Source organism: Aedes albopictus, chromosome 3 (assembly GCF_035046485.1).
Source record: "Aedes albopictus strain Foshan chromosome 3, AalbF5, whole genome shotgun sequence".
NCBI lineage: Eukaryota > Metazoa > Arthropoda > Insecta > Diptera > Culicidae > Aedes > Aedes albopictus.
Genome location: NC_085138.1, coordinates 164,288,902 through 164,307,414, shown reverse-complemented (window position 1 = coordinate 164,307,414; position 18,513 = coordinate 164,288,902).

Sequence of the window (18,513 nt, the reverse complement as noted above, 5' to 3'; positions counted from 1 at the left end):
AGATCGTGTTTCACTTGGTCATTTACACCAGTGCTTCCCAAACTGTGCGCCGCGGCGCCCTGGTGCGCCGTGAACATTTAACAGGTGCGCCGTCAGGTTCTTGAGTCAAAAAAAAAAAAGAAAAAATGTAATTCAATGCAAAAAACGCCATTTTTTGTTTAACCCTCAGAGCCCCAGGACAAACTTTTTATTTTTGACCGGCTGGTACTCAAAATCTGTAAAATATAAAAATAAGCGGTTTTCAGTATGATCGATGGGAAGAGTTGTACTTCATGCGAGGGTAGTTGTCAAACCGGGAGTCCATGCTTGAACCTGATTTTGCACCGGAAATAAGTGTTCCCTGGTGCTATGTTTGGCGATATGTTCTACAGCTGCCTTTAGGCTACTTTTTCAATAATTAGTTGTTAATTCTCGATAGATCAATCAAGGTGGAATCTCAATCAGGCCTTAAATTTCTTAGCGAAGCGTGCTTTTACAAATTGGAATCAATTTTGTAAATTGGGTCAGAAACCGATAAACGCCTAAAAGTATGCAATGTTCTAGTAATAATTCGTTGGCTAAAAGTAAGACCCGTGTTTGAATTTTAGGTGGATTAATCACATGAGTGATACTTTTAAAAGAAGGGCTCAAATATACGAAACAAATTCTTCATAGACACCAAACTTCTAAAATCATCTTTTCAAATGCAAAATGATTATGATCACGAAATTGAGTCTTAGGGAGTCCTACCGGAAGTACACTCCTGGGACCAAGTTTCAGATGCATCTCATGCCAGAAAGCAGCCCCAGCATTGTGTTCTTGCGTTGGCCTACCATTTCAAGTTGTTAAAGATTTCAGAATTTTTATAAAATACCAGATTCATAGACGACTCGCCAAAACATTGCCCCAGGGAACACTTATTTCCGGTGCAAAAACAGGTTCAAACATGGACTTCCGGCTTGACAACTACTCTTACATGAAGTACAACTCTTCCCATCCATCATAGTGAAAACCGCTTATTTTTATATTTTACAGATCCTGAGTATCAGACGATTAAAAAAAAGAAGTTTGTCCTGGGGCTTTGAGGGTTAATGAAACTTGGGAGTGTTGCTCAACAACATTTTCCCAAAACTTATCCCAACCTTCGAAAAATTCAAAAAATTTCAAATTTCCACCAAATTTTAAATTTCCAGAGCTCTTTCTGTTGTATTCTAACATTGCCTTTTTTGTCTTTTTTTTCAGTTTTCAAAACCTCAGTTTGGTTTTTGAGTCTATCAATAGATTGTAATTAAAAGAAAATATTTCAAAAGTCTTATTAATGGTTTTTCCATAGAAGGGGGAGGGGGGGGGGGGGGGAGGGGGCGGCGTCACTGGTTTTCTCAAGCCGGAATATCACATAAAAAGCGAAAATAGAAGAAAAATCCACAAAACTTTTGCGGGATTTTTCGTCGCTTTGGCAAAACAAGTGTCGCTTCCCCAGTTCCAGAGTAATGTCTGCCAGTCTTCTCGGATCTTTATGTTGTGTCCTACTTTTCGGGACGATATTTTCTACTAATGTGGCTATCACAGAACATTCAGGTTGTCTGTTTCGTGCAAGTAGGTCACATCTCAAAATTGTCGGTTTTAGATCTTGATCTAATCTCACTTCTCAAAGTTAATCAACTTTTTCAATGGTCGTTAGAAAATAATCATCCAAAACTCATGTAAAAGACAGCCTTTCAAGCCTTCCTCAAGACTTGTTTAAAAACACATGAGCCTGAACATTGTATTTTTCTAAATTTTCTGATATTTTCCTTCCGGAGTGTAGAATTAGCATTTAAATTAAAATACACATAAAAAAATGAAAAAAATATGATATTTTCCACACTACACTCAACATCTTAAAAAGTTTTGTTCTTCCCGCAGAAATTTAAAATTTCCAGAAAATTCTGTTAAACCATTTCAATTCACCCAGAGATGTCAAAATATTGCAACAGTTTTACTCAGCAGCTTGCTTTAGATGAAGATAATTGGGTTATATTTGTTTAACTTGTATGATAAATAAATATGACATTTGAAATCTAACAAATATTTCTGAAATCCTTGAGCATTTTTTCCCGAAAAACCTATAAATAGTAGAAAAGATAATTTTTATTCGATTGTTAAGACATACCATGTTTGAAAGTTCTTCATAATTTTGCATTTCAATTTTAGAAGTAAAGATTGTTTTCAAATAACGCAAATTCTCTGTAAAAAAAATGTTGGTGCGCCGCGACATTTCCGAAAAGTTCAAAGGGCGCCGCGATAGCCAAAAGTTTGGGAACCTCTGATTTACACGGAGAAAAAATGATAACTGAATCAAAAAATTCAAAGTAAGTTTGTGAAAAATTTCACTAAATTCATTTTTATGTGACTATATCCTAACTACACGCTAAGATCAGTTTACCTTTTTTCCAAAAAGTGCACAACCGCAAATATGCGTAAATGATACTCAAATATAGGTAAACAAAACTCAAATATGGGTAATGTGGACACAAATATGAGTAGTTGTAACCCAAATATGGGTTAATATTACCTATAAATGCGGTTGTGCACTTTTCCAAAATATGAGTTTTATTTACCCATATTTGCGTAAAGTTTACGCAAATTTGAATAAAATTTACCCATATTTTAGAAAAATAGGTAAACTGATCTAAGCGTGTACATGCTAGTTTCAGAATACCCAATAAATGGGGCTTGAGTACCCATTTTTTGATTCAGTACTGCGCTGTCAAATAATGGGTGTTTTTCCGAAAACAAATAATGGGTATTTTAGCCTCATTGTGAAGTTTGCCTTCTTAATCAAATAATGGGTAAATAATACTCATGTCAGTTGGAAAAAATCAAGAACGCCATTTCTCGACTTAGTGTGGCTCTCACTTTATAAACAATGTAATAAAACTTTCTTCAAGAAGCAGCAGGAATCATCCCAATAACCCGTAAATAATATCGATGAATCTTTTATCAAGTTGTTTTTACAAAGAAACCGTTTCACATTGCAGATGCCTGAGTTCCTCGGAAGCAGTTGTGGCGATTCGTGAGCGACATGGATTTGCGGGAATCAACAAGGGAAACAATACCCAAGTAACCATGACGCTGGGTATAGAGCATTAATTTCACTTTATAGTATATTATATGACATGCGATATAAAGTTGTTTTGTCATATAGGTTCCATTAAAGTAGGTTTAAAGTCGAAAGTGGCGCTACTATTGTTGATTTAAAGCAAGCTTTACTGTGGTGATTGCTAAAGCATATAAAATGCTTGTACCATATAGCTAATGCAATGAAATAGTAAGGAATGCATACTTAGGGCATCATGCCAACAAAACAAAAAAAGTATTTTTTCATTTTTCTGTCTATTTTTATCTTCTCATACCTGTTCCGATACTCTCACACTGATGTTTTTTATTCTATTTCGGGAATTGAACCTAGACTGCTGAAACTGAACCGCGATGAAACTCGGACGCGCTAACGCTGTGCTACGACTACCATGTATTTTGCACCTGGAAAAATGTGCAACATAAAGTAACGTATACTCAGCTCGTGCTGTGTTTTGTGTTTTCAGCAGCTCTAAAAAGTTGTGCTAGGGTCTGAATGCCATCAGTTTTCTTACTCTCCCAAATCCATTCAAAAACCAGCGACTACAGAACCGATTGATTCCACAAACGAAGATAATAGAAAGATATAAATTAGTCTGTGTTGATTCTGTTCTTATTGTTTTCATACGTGCTCACTTCTATAATTTCTTTTATGAAATCGGGGCGCTATGTTAAATAAGGAAACCAATATCTCAACCCCACATAATTTCTGTTCCCTCAGCATCTGATTGTCTTCAAGTCCCAAACAAACAAAAAAAACCATGCGCAATATAAATTTTCAAACAGCAACATCTGAGCATAATAATCCAAGTTCTACGCAGCAATCCATGAAAATATGGGTTTGTTTTTCTTTTCTTTTGAATGGTTGTGTTTCTAAAAATGTTTTACTGATTTTTTTTTTCGAGCTGAGGTTTTTTTCTGTTTACAACGATGAAAGCATTAGTAAAGGCATATATAAAGTAATAAATCCTTGCATTATTGATTGCTATAATGCTTTTAACATGGTAATGCAATGAAGCAATAAACAACGTCGCTATAGAACTATACCGAACTGTCAAAATCCTATAATGCTTCAACGCTTTCATAATGTAGAGTAAGGGCTTTGTTACTTGACAGGTGTAGAATAAAAGTTATCTCGCATTAGCTAAACTATAATACGATTGAATTAATGTAATGATATAATGCTTGTGGTTACTTGGGTAGGGTCCTAAAATGAAAAATATTTCCCCGGTTTTGCTGCATAACACGAAAGAGCATGCTTTTCTGATCTCAATGGTATTTTTTCCGAACTTAAACAATAACAGAATAGTTAATAAACTTGAAAATAAAATAATGATGAGCAGGTCTTGTTTGACATTCGAGGTCAACCTTGACGTAACGAAAGTGAAACGGCGGGTTGCAAAAGACACCACATTGGCTCACTTTTGACAATAAATGTTCCTGTTTGACTTACACGGTAAACAAAATTTACCCAAAATTTAGTGCTAAACAAGGAGTGTTGCAAAAATTATTAAAATTTTTGAAAATATATTTTATGGGCTTTACCTATCAGAAGGCCGGCTCCAGAGGCACGTTATCCTCCATTTGGGACATTTGTGCCATTTGGGCTTTACCTAATAGGAATACCCAAGTAACCACGATGCTGAAGCCTTATTGCATGCAGATATACGGTGTACTTAGAGCAATCATTACTTTATATGCAAACTTAAAGTAGATTTAAAGTGGAAATGGGCAATTATGCGACTGCTCTAAGATTATACCAGTATAATCTTAATTTGGTTCTATAATTGCCCACTTCCACTTTAAATCAACCTTAAGTTTGCATGTAAAGTAATGATTGCACTAAATACACCGTATATCTGCATGCAATAAGGCTTCAGCACCGTGGTTACTTGGGTACTTAAAAAATGAGTAAACATGTCGTTTTAATCAATGCCTGATCGAATTATGCAGAAATTGAGATAGGTCTTTAGGAGCCTATTGGAGCACCCGGATAAAAACTAACCATAGGGTGTATGGTGGAAACCATTCCTGCACCATACAGTGTACCAGCTACAATAAAGTGTATTGTAATGAAATGGTTCGCTATACTATATTGCAGACTACATCCCAAATTGGACTATCACACTTTTTTTAGAACGCCTAAAAAGTGTGATAAAAGCACAGAGAACAGACATCCAAGTCCAGTTCCAGAGCTGTGTAAGGAATTTAACGGTCATTTGAAATGGCAACACAAGTGGCAACTTCGTGGTGGCGCTGCTGTCGCAAAGTTCCCACGCTGTTGTCGGTGGTGAATATAAAACTTATCTAGATATGTGTACTCACCACTGACTGTGGCAATTTGCCGCATAGGTAACGCTAGTGTTGTTAACGCTAAAAAAAATTAATCCTTACACAGCATTCGAGAAAATTTTCTATAGGCTTGGATGTCTGTTCTCTGTGATAAAAGTGCACATTTGCCTCGGATCGTCTCGACGTCTTCGGTGCACTGCCCAAGTAACCACGGTGTTGAAGCCTTATTGCATGCCCATATAGGGTGTATTTAGAGCAATCATTACTTTACATGCAAACTTAAGGTTGATTTAAAGTGGAATTGGGCAATTATAGAATCAAATTACGATTATACTGGTATAATCTTATATCAGTCGCTTGCCAATTGGCTTTTTAAGCGATGTTGAGATAATTCCATATTCTGATTCTGCACGCCAAACTGAGCCGAAATCCAAATTTTCATGAATTTTGGAGCCCGGGAACCTATTTAAAAATCAATTTTAAGTTTGTATAGGAGCGATTTGTCGAATCACCCCTCGTCGGATTTTGTACTGGGCTGAGCTGTCAAGCAGTTGCCCAGCTGTCAAAAGGTGGTTTGAATAAATCTTTTTGAAATTGATTTTAGGTATCAAAACAAAGTTCTAAAAATCTGAAAAAAATCATAGAGGCTTAGAAAAAGGTGCTCTTTGGTTTAAAAATATAAAATCATTTTATTTTCCTAAATTTAAAAACCCAATTCCACTTTTAATCAACCTTAAGTGTTCATGCAAAGTAATGATTGCTCTAAATACACCGTATATCTGCACGCAATAAGGCTTCAGCACCGTGGTTACTTGGGTTATTCCTCCATTTAAAAGGAATAAGTGCACCGAAGACCTCAACTCGATCCGACGTGTCCCTGCGCTGCAATCACACTTTGAAGGTGTGTGCACACTATTGTGACAGTCCAATTTGGGGTGCAGTCAGCAATACATTTACATTGGATTTTTTTGTAACAATATATTATACTGTTTTTCTTACGTTTGAACCATTCACTTTTCCGAAAAAATATTTTTCCGTGAATTTTTATTCAGTTTAAGATTTTTTTCCGTGCTTTGTTTTGTTGATGTGACTTTTTTTATGCATTTTGATGCAAAAGAAAGGAAAGAGAAAAAAGTGAATAAGTTGAAACATCAATTTAAAGTCAATAACATGTTTAAATCAGTGGTAAACCAGATGTCCTAAGAAATGCAGGTCCAAGCAGGGGTCCAAGTGATATGGCGGGCTAGGTGTGTAGAGTGCGATGAGAGAAATACGAATGTAGGCCCACCCGGAAAGATGCAGGTCAGATTACCGTAAATCAGTGGATGAGTTCAACACTATTCTTTTTGTATTTGCATTTAGGGGAGTTTTCTCCTCTTTTCTCACGTGAACTTGCCTTCAACCACAATCGAATCAAATGCGATTGACAAACTTTATCTTTGACGTAGAGCCATCTTTAACATATGGACTGAACTGAACACTGAAATGACTTTTAATATAGGTTCGTCTGCGGGTTCGCTTTTTAACCTAACTTATATTTGAATCGAACTTGACAGTTTTCTCATGAGTTGTTATGTATTTCAAACTTTAGTCAAACTGGTGCCTCAATATTGCAATAACGGTTAAGCACGCTGTAATGATACTTACAGGGGATACTGAAATTAACTGGGACAGGTGAAATTTTCACTTTTCAAAAAATGTTCAACTCTCTGTAACTTTTCGAAAAGGGCATCAAATATTCTCAAATTTTTACTGTAAGTTCATCAACTAGTTGTGTATCAGTGGACAAAATTTGGAAAAGATCGAGCCATTCTACACGAAGTTATAAAGGTTCTAGAAAAAGATATAATTATCCGATAGCCAACTTTGAGCTGTTATATCTCCGGATTCAATGAACCGAATGCTATGAAATTTTGATCATTTATGACTTATATAATGAGCTATTAAAAACTTTTGACTAAACTTAAAATTCTCTACACGAAAGAAAATTATTACGATTGGATTATTTTTCTAATATAACACCAATTATTTCAAAACTTCATCATCGTTTCAAAATTCGAGATAGTAATTATAGTTCATTAAAATTCCCTCTAATTGACTTGAATATATTTATGTTTTAAAGGAAAGCAACCGAATAGCCGGCATTAAATTGAAAAAGTAATGGGATGCATATGAAAAATAGATAAATTTGCTAAAAAAACATAGAATAAATTAAATCGCCTTAACTTTTTTCTTATTATTAATTTTAAATTATGTAAACTGTTTTTCAAAGTTCATTATATTAGTCATAAATAATCAAAATTTCATTGCATTCGGTTCATTGAATCCGGAGATATAACAGCTCAAAGTTGGCTATCGGATAATTATACCTTTTTCTAGAACCTTTATAACTTAGAATGGTTTGATTTTTTTTCCAAATTTTGTCCACTGATACACAACTAGTTGATGAACTTACAGTAAAAATTTGAGTATATTTGATGCCCTTTTCGAAAAGTTACAGCGAGTTGAACATTTTTTGAAAAGTGAAAATTTTACCTGTCCCAGTTATTTTGAGTATCCCCTGTATGTACCTCGTCACCCACTTCATGCAACTACATTAGTGGTCTAATAACACTTAGCGCGCTCGGCATAGTTCCATCATGCCGCTCAAAGTGTTGCCACAAATAATGCTAAGTTCGCAAAACCCGGTTATCTGGCTGGTGGGGCATGGGAGCCTAAGCTTCAACTGTTAATGCAATCAGAGACTACTCAGACTTAGACGTGGACGATCCTATATATGAAGGATTATCCAAAACGCTCTAGAGAATTCCCAAACCGCATTCTAATAAATCTAATAAGCCTAAGATGTCATTAACAGGAAGAAAATTGCAAGATAATATAACAATATATGGTTTATGTCATGTAAAACAATACAACATAACAATAGAGAACCATTCCAAAACCATTTGATTTAATGTATAATCAGTAGTGAAATTACAATTAAAAACAATTTATTTACGGTACATTTTATTGTTTGAAACCATTAATGTACCATACAATGTACGGTATATTTAATCCCACGTATAAGTATTTTAAACAATTCATTAACAATATAATGTATTTTTTTTTTTTGGTTTTTATTTCTGTGTATTTTAACTAAAGCTAATTCTACACTTGAATATAATGTATAATGTATGGTTTTGAAAAAAAAAATATATGGAAAAAAATATTTTTTTATATTGTTACGATACTTAACAACCTGTATAATATATTGTAAAAATCTTATTTACAATTCACGGTATGGTGTCCTACATTACATCTTATTGTTTTTGTATTTTTATTTTTACAGTGGTGTCTACTGTAAAAATATGGTTCTAAATAGTACTGTTACAATACAACGTTCGGTTTTTCTACTGTATTTTTTATTCGGGCAGTGCTTTGACGTATTTATTAACCGTAGTTGAAAATATATAATTTTTATTTTTTTACTCTTTTGTCTCATCCCTAGCTTATAACACATCCTTTGAGTGATTTTTTTCACCGTGTATGTCAGATAGGCCTTTTCATGTGACAGATCCGTGCATGCATTTGTTTACAAAGCTTGAACAACAGCTGCTAACAAGAACGTGTCATCTTCATAGAAGAACTGTCAAACGCCCGAACAATCAGCTGATTTAAGACGTCAAATGAAAAGGCCCATAGGAACATTTTTGAAATCCCAGTGCGAAAAATGTCGAGCTCAGTCACATAAGGTTGACCTCAAATGTCAAAGTAGAACTATTTACCATTTTACTTATTTCGAATTTTCTCATTATTCCTTTGTTTTTCAAGTTCGAATAAAGTACAATTCCGATTAGAATACCATGCTTGATCGTATTATTCAATATAAGCGAGATTTCGTCTTTAATTTTAGGACCCTATTGGTAAACGACAAATACCCATTAAATGGGTTAAGCCACTTTAGTTCGAAATGGGTACTAAAGTACCCATTAATGGGTATTACTGAACTAGCGTGTAAGTCACATAAAAGTCTTCTTTTACGCGGCCGTCGTACGCCCGCGAGGCCCACAGCCGCAGTGACAGTCGCATGGAATACAATACTTTTAGAATCTGGTGACTGTCGAAATTTCAGGACCTGCAAACAGCCACGCAGCGCGCAATCGAAGTGTGCCATGGCCCCAGTGAGGAAAACTCCCAAAACCGCATTGATGGCACCTGCACACTTAAAACAGAATGCCGATATCGAGGCCGAGATCGGCTGTACAAATCTCGGTTAAAGTTCCTTTGCTGAATCTCGACTAAACACTTAACCTTTGATGTTTGATGCCAGCGGCACCCATAGGTGCTGCTATGATTAAAATGTTTTTTTTTCCCTATATTTCAGGTAAATTTAGGTTGCCGAGCACTCAGCTGTGCGGATCTCGGCAAAAGCATGAAAATTAGTCGAGCTCATCTAAGTGTGTGGCTCCTTCGATGCGGCCGCGGAAGGGTTGCTTCTTCTTATGATTAGTAACTGTCGCGCTGATATCGGAAGCGAGAGGCAGGTAATCGCCATATTCTGATTTTTCTTTAGAGGCATAATAACAAACACGTTTGTTGATTTTCAAACCAGAGAAATAGTAATATCAAAACGCATTTTTGTTGTTTTCAAACCTTAACTTTGGTTTGAAACAAACCGACAAGTTTGTTGTTTTTAATTTCAAAGGATTACTATGGAACAACAAACAAATCGGTTAATTTAAACCCGTTTGCGCGGTTTGAATTTATTAAAAATTGTGTTGTTTCGACTTTGTTGTTGGAAACGCTGAACAATCTGATTCTTTAGGTTGATTCAACCGACCGGGTAGTTGTTTCAAATTATCTTTTTGTTAGGAGCAAAAACTACAAACAAATTAATTTGTTACTAGCCAACCTTTTGTTGTATCTACGGCATGGAATCCTACCATAGACTAATTTCAAGACCTCGATTTTCCAAAGAAAACCAAGTCTGGTAGTCTGGTACCCAATAATACTCATTACCGTGTTCTTTTTTCCGTGTAAATTGCCTTTTGTGTAACTTGTATTTAGCGTGTTACACTGATCTGATAGTAAAGGAGTTAACATATATATTATGATTAGTGACTGTCGCGCTAATATCAGAAGCCAGAGGCAAATAATCGCCTTATTCTGATTTTTCTTGAGAGGCATAATAATACACCATAAAGCGAAAATAATGCTTTATATAAAGCGTCATGGTTACTTGGATAATCTGTCCCATCCACAAGAAAGGCGACAAGTTAATGTGTGAGAGCTTTCGAGCGATCACTATGTATTTTGAACGCTGCCTACAAAGGGGCTGTCCATAAACCACGTGGTCATTTTTTTGGGACTTCTCAACCCCCCCCCCCCGCGTGGTCATTAGTCCATACAATTTTTTTTTTCGTCCATACAAAATGGTCATTGGCCGAACCCCCCCCCCCCCCCCCTCATGTCCACGTGGTTTATGGACAGCCCCAAAGTGCTATCCCAGATCATCTTCCGTCGTCTTTCACCTAAAGTAAATGAGTTCGTGGGAAGTTACCAAGCCGGTTTCATCGACGGCCGGTCGACAACAGACCAGATCTTCACCGTACGGCAAATCCTCCAGGAATGTCGTGAATGTGGGAGGACAGTGGGAATACGGATACTTCGGCCGACACAAAACACGCGGTATTCAAATACAATGAACTCTTTATTAAGCAATCTTTATTCTGACGCGGTTGAAAAAGAACTGGTAACGATTTACTCTCTTACCCAACGACGAACGGACACGGCGAAAGAGTGTTGCCTGATTCCACCGTTTCGCCCGCGCAGGGGTGTAGTCAGGAGGTGGAGATTGATTCTCGCCGACACTCCTCCTCAAGCTCCATCTCCTTACTCCATCAGTCGCAACATCTCCGAGAAGAACCGGTGCTTGACGGTGCCGAGTGGTTTCGTTAGAAGATCGGCCACCATCAAATCAGTTGGACAGTACTCAATTCGGATTTCACGACGATCACACAAGTCCCGAACGAAGTGCTGACGAGTTTCAATATGTTTAGAACGCTTGCTTGGACGATCACTGTTAACGAAACTCATGCAGCTCTGATTATCATCATACACCGTAGTTGGTTCTTCCTGCTCCTCATCCAAATCTTTCAGCAATCTTCTCATCCATACGACTTCCTGGCAGACTTCACTCAACGCAAAATATTCCGCCTCCATCGTAGACAGACTAACCGAACTATGCTTCCTGCTGAACCAGTTGATTGCTCCTCCGTTCAGAAAGAACACGCCACCGCTTGTTGATTTCCTCGTTGAAGCATCACCTGCCCAGTCAGCGTCTGAATAGGCGACAAGGCCGGAACACTTCGCTTCAGGTGCGCCCAAAACTAACTTCCACTTGCACGTTGCCTTAAGATATCGCAGGACGCGTTTTGCGGCTACCCAATCCGCCGAAGTCGGAAGACTGACCTTTCTGCCGAGTATTCCTACAGGGTTTGCCACATCTGGACGACTGTTAACCGCCACATACAGTAGCGCTCCAATCAAACTGCGGTACGTTTCTTCGTCCTCGAGGGGCTCGCCATCATCGACTTTCTGGGGAAATCCAACATCCATCGGCGTCTTGTTCGGCTTCGCATCGATCATCCCGAATCGCGCAATCAGCTTCTCAATGTAAGCACGAAGACTAATTGCGTACAATCCGTTCTCCTGCGTGATTTCCAATCCGAGAAAATATGTTGCTTTTCCCAAATCCGTCACTTCAAAATGTCGTAAGAGCTCACGGTACGTCTCGTCGATCAGTCGTTCATCCTTCGCGACAACCAGCATATCATCAACGTAGACTAATACGTACAGCCTGCCGCCATCCTTCAGGGTCTTGATGAACAGGCATTGGTCCCTCGAACTTCGAATGAACCCCAGCTCCAACAAAACTTCCATTAGTTTTTCGCTCCAACATCGTGCCGATTGTTTTAGGCCATATATGCTTCGTTTTAGCTTGCAGACCCAATCTTCTTTCCCACGGACTTCGTAACCTGGAGGCTGTTTCATGAAGACCTCTTCGTCGATGTTCCCATATAGATACGCAGTTTTTATATCAAAATGCCTCAATACGTATCCGCACTTACCGGAAATAGCCAACAGGGTCCTCAACGTTGTGTCGATTTTTGCGCTCGGCAACCCCGTTTGATTGTGGTGAGTACGCAGTAGTGCACTGCGCCACTATCCCCTCTTTGGCATAGAAAGTAGACAAATCTTTGTTCAAGTACTCACCGCCTCCGTCGGACCTGATTACCTTCGGCTTGGTTCCAAAGTGGTTCTCGCAGAAACTTACGTACTCCTTAATCCTGTCCTTCGCTTCGGATTTCTCCTTAAGCAGGTAGATCACGGCGAACCGGCTGTAGTCATCTATGAGACTCATGAAATACCGGTTGCCGCTCGGGGTCACGTTGTTGAAGGGGCCGCATAAATCTGTGTGCACTATATCCAAAATTTACTTCGCCTTCCTATCAACAACACTGGGAAACGGCTTACGCGCCAGTTTCCCCTCAAGGCATGTTTCACACACTTCTTGTTTGTCACATTCGGTAACCTTCATGTCACGACCGAGCTTTTCTCTGATCATTCTATCCACTGCGTCAACGTCACGGTGTCCGAACCGTCGATGCCACAAATGACGACACTGATCACTATGGCACAAGCTGGCCGATTTCGCTTCTGCTAGCTTCAGCTTATAAAGGTTCCCGAACCGATCACCAACCGCGACAATATTTCCCGATTTGTTCACAACGTTACATCCATGTTCACTGAAATGCACTTCAAATCCCTTCCGAGACATTTTTCCGACGGAAAGTAATCCTCCTTCCAATTCCGGCACAAAAAGCACTTCAGTGAGTCCAATCTCAGGGCTGCAAAACGGTGAGTCGATAAGGAGAGCGTCCAATATAGCTCTGGTCCTCACAAGTTCCTACCTCATGCTTCCACGGGTCAAGCGATGACAAAGACCGCCAGCTAAGAGTTGTGTGCTTAGCTGGTAGTGCAGCCTGGGCACTGTTGTCCTTCTGACTTCAGCTAGATTGAGGAGGTACGATCCGAGCGTCTGTTCACCAAGGAGGTGCGGCTCAAACAGCGTCTGTTCTGGCATCCAGCGGCTGAGTAAGAAACGCTGCACCACGCCCAGCTAGATCCAAGGTGGTAGCCCCATCAGCGTGGTCGTTCCAGTGTTGGTTGGGACGTTAAACAGAACTGGCACGATGGCCCTCCGGCGAGACAGGAGTGTTGGCGTAGGCCCAATAAGCCACCCGTAAAAATCCCCATTGCGAATAACATAGGAGAAAATACGACTCGATACAATCGGCAAAGACCCACGCGACGAAATAAGGACTACGATTGGAAACTTGGAACATGGAATTGCAAGTCACTAGGTTTCGCAGGATGTGACAGGATAATCTACGACGAACTACATCCCCGCAACTTCGACATCGTGGCGTTGCAGGAACTTTGTTGGACTGGACAGAAAGTGTGGAAAAGCGGGCATCGAGCGGCTACCTTCTACCAAAGCTGTGGCACCACCAATGAACTGGGAACAGGATTTATAGTGTTGGGCAAGATGCGACAACGTGTGATCGGGTGGCAGCCGATCAACGCAAGGATGTGCATGTTGAGAGTTAAGGGCCGTTTCTTCAACTACAGCATCATCAACGTCCACTGCCCACACGAAGGGAGACCCGATGACGAGAAAGAAGCGTTCTACGCGCAGTTAGAGCAAACATACGATGGTTGCTCGCCGCGTGACGTGAAAATCGTTGTCGGCGACATGAACGCGCAGGTAGGAAGGGAGGAAATGTACAGACCGGTAATCGGGCGAAACAGCCTGCACGCCGTATCGAATGATAACGGCCAGCGATGCGTAAACTTTGCAGCCTCCCGTGGTATGGTAGTCCGAAGCACCTTCTTCCCCCGCAAAGATATCCACAAAGCCACCTGGAGATCACCCGACCACCAAACAGAAAACCAAATCGACCACGTTCTAATCGACGGTAAATTCTTCTCGGATATAACCAACGTCCGCACATACCGCAGTGCGAATATAGATTCGGATCACTACTTAGTCGCTGTATGCATGCGCTCAAAACTTTCGACAGTTATCACCACGCGTCGAAGTCGAACGCCGCGGCTCAACATCGAGCAACTTCGTAACGTAGAAGTGGCTCAAGACTACGCGCAGCAGTTAGCAGTGGCCCTACCAACGGAAGAACAGCTTGGCGCAGCTACACTTGAAGATGGCTGGAGGGACATCCGATCCGCCATAGGTAGTACCTCGGCTACAGCACTAGGCTTCGCGACTCCGAATCACAAAAACGACTGGTACGACGGCGAATGTGAACAGTTGAAAAACGAGAAGAATGCAGCATGGGTGAGAATGCTGCAACACCGTACGAGAGCGAATGAGGCACGTTACAAACAGGCGCGGAACAGGCAGAACTCAGTCTTCCGGATGAAGAAGCGCCAGCAGGAAGAACGAGATCGCGAAGCGATGGAAGAGCTGTACCGCGCTAAGGACACACGAAAGTTCTACGAGAAGCTGAACTGCTCGCGCAGAGGCTTTGTGCCACAAGCCGACATGTGCCGAGATAATCACGGGAATATTCTCACGAGCGAGCGTGAGGTGGTCGAGAGGTGGCGGCAGCATTACGATGAGCACCTCAATGGCGACGTTGCAAGTACCGAAGGTGGCGTGGTAACAGATCTAGGAGTATGTGCACAGGACGAAAGACTTCCGGCCCCTGACCTTCAAGAGATTGAGGAGGAGGTTGGCCGGTTGAAAAACAACAAAGCCGCTGGAGCAGATCTGGTGAGCACTGGTGAGAGCACTACACTGGGTCATTACCAAGATTTGGGAGGAGGAAGTATTACCGGAGGAATGGATGGAAGGTATCGTGTGTCCCATCTACAAAAAGGGCGACAAGTTGGATTGCGGAAACTACCGCGCGATCACACTACTGAGCGCTGCCTACAAGATACTCTCCCAAATTTTATGCCGCCGTCTATCACCGATTGCAAGAGAGTTCGTGGGGCAATATCAGGCTGGATTCATGGGTGAACGCGCTACAACGGACCAGATGTTCGCCATCCGCCAGGTGTTGCAGAAATGCCGCGAATACAACGTGCCCACACATCACTTGTTCATCGATTTCAAATCGGCGTATGATACAATCGATCGAGAACAGCTATGGCAGATTATGCACGAATACGGATTCCCGGATATACTGATACGGTTGATCAAGGCGACGATGGATCGAGTGATGTGCGTAGTTCGAGTATCAGGGACACTCTCGAGTCCCTTCGAATCTCGCAGAGGGTTACGGCAAGGTGATGGTCTTTCGTGCTTGCTGTTCAACATTGCTTTGGAGGGTGTAATAAGAAGAGCGAGGATAAACACGAGTGGGACGATTTTCACGAGGTCCGTTCAGCTGCTTGGTTTCGCCGATGATATTGATATTATTGCTCGTAAATTTGAGACGATGGCGGAAACGTACATCCGACTAAAGAGTGAAGCCAGGCGAATTGGATTAGTCATTAATGTGTCGAAGACAAAGTACATGATGGCAAAGGGCTCCAGGGAGGAATCACCGCGCCCGCCACCCCGAATTCATATCGACGGTGATGTAATCGAGGCGGTTGAAGAATTCGTGTACTTCCCAAGTAACCAAAAGTTCCGCTTCCCATGACAAAATGCACTTTCAAGTTCCGCGAAGTTCAGATAAAGTTCCAAACGGAACTTTCTGGCTGCTTAAGAGGCTAACGATGAGCCTTGCTGGAACTTCGGTCACAAGTTCCGGCAAGGCTAATTGTTAGCCTCTTAAGCAGCCAGAAAGTCCCATTCGGAACTTTATCTGAACTTCGCGGAACTTTGAAGCTGCTTAAGATGCTATGTCGGAACTTTGTCGGAACTTTCAAGTTCATAGAAGTTCAGTTCAGTAGCATTGTGTTTCAATGAAGATTAAATTTATTTCTTTTACAGAAAACAACTGTTTGAGCGTACACGAATAAAAGACAAATATGAATTTATCAAATCAATGAAAACTAGGCTTGAGCAAAAAAAAATTGCCGCCCATCGGATTCGAACCGATAGTCGCTGCGTGAGAGCCCTACGCTCTACCACAGTACTACGGTTCTTATTGAGTGGACAGCAGGTTGAGTCTGACTTGAATCGATTTTCTGTCGGCAGCTAGTTTTGCACATTTGTACAGTAGTGAAGTTAGCTTGACTTTGTCAAGTGTCTTCAGCAGCGCAGCGGTAAGTCGGCAGGCTAACACGGAGGAGGATCCAGTTCAAATCTACATAGCAGCGACATATGTGAAAATATAATTATCAGGAAGCAATTTCCAGACGTGAATCACAAACCCCCACCGGCAGGGTGTGATTCTGAAAAACACATTTTTGTTTCTGCATGAATTTTGACAAAGTTCTGTCAGAAGCTGCTTAGAAGGCTATCCAGCGTGCTTATGTGAACTTTCAAGTTCCAAAATTACTTAAAAATGAAGCTGCTTAGAAGGCTAAAGAACGACCTCGAACAAGCTGCTTAGCTTATAAAGTACCCTCTTATCTGAACTTTTGGTTACTTGGGTTGGGCTCACTGGTGAGAGAGAGAGAGAGAGAGAGAGAGAGAGAGAGAGAGAGAGAGAGAGAGAGAGAGAGAGAGAGAGAGAGAGAGAGAGAGAGAGAGAGAGAGAGAGAGAGAGAGAGAGAGAGAGAGAGAGAGAACATTGGAGATGCCGAAAGAGTGTTTGTCATAATCGTGTAGCGTATGAGTGAGCAAAGCGGCGATAGATGTTGGTTCCGATTTGAAAGATGTGTTTGACTGTTGCTCGTTCTGTTGGTGATGTTTCGGATGAACGGACGCGTGTGGAAATTTCTTCGACTTTAGAATTCCGATGGATGGAAGCGTGTGGAAAATTTATTCAATTTAGAGTTCGGGCGAAGAGTATACTACATGGCGCGGCTCGGTAGGGATTCGGTTAAATATGAGAACACAATGAACAGTGATAATTCGTGAGGAAAATTTAATAATGGAACATGGAAAAGTGATTAAAGTAGTGTTTTTTGGAGAAGTAGGACAAATGTGGAATACGGATTTATGCAGGACGACTGGGTTCCTTGTACTGAGAGCAGAACGACTGGGTATCCGCTCCAGCATGAGATTAAAAGAAAAAACTGTAACGATTATGCATTTTCGCAGAACGATGAGTATCTGCAATCTTAAAATGGTTGAACAATATAAAAAGGCAGCGTAGCCCGCCATATTTGCAGAACGTGTGGGTATCTGCAGGTCAATTCATGAAGAGATGAACTGACGGACAACAGACAAACGATCTTTTTGTGAAATTGAACGGGTTTTGGTTTGGTTATGGAATTGACGCATAACATGCACATATAATTGGACGCTGGCCACATTCATTTATATGTGTAATGATTTGTTACAACAAATCAAGAATTTAATGGTTATTTTGAAATGGAAAAATATAAGAGAACAAAAAAAAAAACGTGTGTGATAAATTTAACATAATTGAAGGATTGTGTACGAATTGTATCTGGATTGGATTTGGATGAATATGGTGTTATGTTGAATTGAATTCGGATACGATTTGAGTTGGATTTGGACTGAAATTGGAGTGGATTTGGATTGGATTCCAATTTAAATTGGGCATTTGGATGGAAGTTGTATTAGATTTGTACATATTTTGGATGAAAATTCGATTGAGTTCGGATCAAATTTGTATTGAAGTCGTATTTTCATTTGAACTGGATTTGGATAGGAGTTTAATTGGATTTGAAATAGTTCTGGATTAGATCGAATATAGAATTGTAGTTGGAGTCTTTCAATTAATCTTTTGATCAAAGATTGGATTCAAGTTGGATTTTATTTGAATCGAATTTGTATTGGGTTGGATTTGGAATGGATTTGTATTGAATTTGGACTGGGTGTGAATTGAGCTTGGACTGAATCAAAGCAAACTGGAACGGAATTTGATTAAGGTCTGATTTGAATTGAATCAGAATGGAATTAGCTTTGGATTGTCTTGAATTGGATTTTAATTGAAGTTAGATTTGTTTTGGATAAGATATATGAATTTTGCGTAT